This window comes from Bactrocera latifrons, unplaced genomic scaffold (assembly GCF_001853355.1).
Source record: "Bactrocera latifrons isolate USDA-ARS-PBARC rearing strain unplaced genomic scaffold, ASM185335v1 scaffold_179, whole genome shotgun sequence".
Taxonomy (NCBI): domain Eukaryota; kingdom Metazoa; phylum Arthropoda; class Insecta; order Diptera; family Tephritidae; genus Bactrocera; species Bactrocera latifrons.
Window position 1 is genome coordinate 547512 of NW_017535285.1, and position 2824 is coordinate 550335.

Consider the following 2824-nt stretch of genomic DNA (forward strand, 5'->3'; position numbering starts at 1 on the left):
TTTTTTTTTAAATTTTTTTTTCCAAAAAATGGCAACAGACAATTTGAAATAAAAAATATACGAAAAAATTGCCGACGTAAACAATTTTTTTCATCAATCAAAAATAGCATTAATGGCACAGAGTTGACGCGAAAGGCGCTTGGCGCTGACTGGTACACGTTTTTTTTTTCTCATTATAATTATTCTTTTATTTTTCAATTTTGCTTCTTTTACTCTTCAGCTTCAAGCATTTAATTTCTTAAATATATTCGTTGTAGTTTTTTTGCCACTTAAGTGTGTGCTTAGCAAAAAACAAAAAAAAAAAATAACAAAATATAAATACACAATTTTTGGACAACATTTTAGAGCGTTGCCCAGAGATGGAAACAACAAGTGACACTAAAAAGATTAATTAAAAAGAAACAGTTGGTTTCTGTAGAGGTTAAGAATAAGTTATGCATAGAAGTCAGCGGAAAAACAAAACAAGGTGTCACAAATCCAAATGCGTAAATTCAAATGAATGCTCATGCCCTGCCAGCGAGCATCATGTGCTGAACACAATGACCGCGACAGACTCCAGCAGCACGACAGTGAACTGAAAATGGCGTTGCGAATCCTACTACATGGACATTTGTAAGAAGGCAGCAGCATAAAATGGTCAGCATGTACACAAAACAACGCAGTTGTCCATTTTGCATGTACACAATTTCATTGTGGCCATACTAATACCTTGCACTTCAATGAAATTTTAATATTTTGTTCAAAGTGAAATTTTTTAAGCAAAAAATAAGTAAATAGGTAAATTTATTTGTTTTAAATTATCAATTGTTATTACAAATTATGTAACAGAGAAATTTTAAGCTTTTATTTGTAAAATAACGTCAGGTTTGTTAGAGCTTTAAATAATTTTACATTTTACATATTAGTGGCATCACCACTCTACCTAATCTCTCTACTGTCGTCTTACTGTCGTTGGCAAATATAGAAATATATTGAAGTTAGCGAGAACGACAACTGTCGGCCTGCACTTGTGTAGTCGTGTCAATAAGAACGTGTGTATTTTAATATTTGATAGATTTCGTGTGCAGTCTGTCGCGATCATTGTGTTCGGCACATCAGGTTTATCAGCCAACAAATCGAATTATGCGAAAATCAAGCGGATGAGATTGAAAAAAAAGTATATATGAGAAACAGCTGTTTTTGAGCGCCACTTGCGGAGAGCTAGGAGAGAATTTTGTCATTGCGAGCGTTATGGGATAGAGASCAAGCGTTAGGAGTTGAGAGCAAGAGAATGAGATAATTGCGAATTAAAAATACAGCAGTGCGCGAACAAATGATCTTTCGTTCACTTATGTTTACGCTCTAACTGYACTTTTATGCACAGTTTAGTTGTAATARTTYCGYATCCTCGATAGTATAGTGGTCAGTATCCCCGCCTGTCACGCGGGAGACCGGGGTTCAATTCCCCGTCGGGGAGTCCTAATAAGTAAGTTCCTACTACTTAGTTTTTTGAGTACTATTTTACTTTAATATATTTTTTTTAAATATATACGGATATTTTTAAGAAATAAAATATGAACTAATATATGATATGTATGTAAACATCTATGTGTATTTTTTGTGCATCAATTRATTATATGCAAATAGTGTATAGTAAATAAATAGTTTAACATTGAGATAGACATTAAAATTATTATACGTTGAAATGTCGTTTTCTAATTTTTTTTTTTTCAAACTATTAATTTCAAATAAAAATAATGAGATAGCAAAAGAGTAATGTTGACAACTTAGTAAATACTTTGATAAATGTGGCCAACTTCGTCACGTTCTATGAACAACAAAACAAAATCTTATCTCTGCACGTAGTGTTTACTGTAATGATTTTGAGTGTCGATATAAATATATMTATGGATGAATTTACAATTCCCAATACATATTTGTTCACCTAACAGGTGCTCCAAGTGGAGATACTTTACTCAATAGCATTTTTTTGACAGCTCACGCGTGAGTCGTGTCAAGCTGTCACCATCACCCATCTTGAGACTGGGTTCATTATTGGATAWTATTCGACTGAATAGAGCACATCCAGCACGCAGTGAAGACCTTCGATCTTCAAATGCGACATCGCTTCGAYCTATAGGCTCTTGAACAGTTCCAAAAGATCCCACATTTTCGAACAAACATTTTTTGAGCTTTTAAAGTAAATTTTTTAGGTATGTAAGCAAGTAAAATTGCCGCATTTGGGACGAAGAGCAACCTGAAGGGCTTCAAGAACTGTCATTTCATACCAATAAACGGCGGTTTGGTGTGGTTTGTGGGCCCGTGGACGTTCCCAAGCGACATCGCATCGCTCTATGGGCTGCTAAAAAGTTCCACGAGCCAAATTTTGTTCAACGACGGGGTCCACTTCTGACTCAATGGGTATGTAAGAAGTATTAAAAATACTTCGAAATGTACAACTTGTTTTAGTTGGCATCACCGATACTTTTTGTTGATATGAAAATGTATTTTTATGTCTAATCACTCAATTAGCGCATAGAAAATATCGTTATCACACTAAAGTGTTTTATCAATGTTCRTGGTTGTTGGTGTAAATTATTGCGAACAATTATGAAATAGCAAAATATTGATAATTTTGTATTTAAAAATAATTGAAGTGGTCGATGATTAGATATCGATAAAATATCTTCATCAGAAATAAAAACAAAACGGTTGCCACCTGGTAATAATATGAACAAATATATTTYGAAAATAAAAACAAGACAAGAACAGAAAGAACCGAAGCTATATAACCTTCACAAATAAAAACTATAGTTTTTAAGAACTTGCTTTTATGGGTCAATTT

General features: G+C 33.5%; 1 protein-coding gene and 1 non-coding gene across 6 annotated transcripts in view; one reads left to right on the forward strand and one right to left on the reverse strand.

The window, feature by feature from the left end:
• LOC108967159 (NAD kinase) overlaps positions 1 to 2824 on the reverse strand; it is a 48855-nt gene that overhangs the window by 17225 nt on the left and 28806 nt on the right. The gene's annotated exons all lie outside the window — the stretch shown is intronic.
• Trnad-guc lies at positions 1385 to 1456 on the forward strand. The gene has a single exon. It is a non-coding gene; the product is annotated as a tRNA-Asp (tRNA).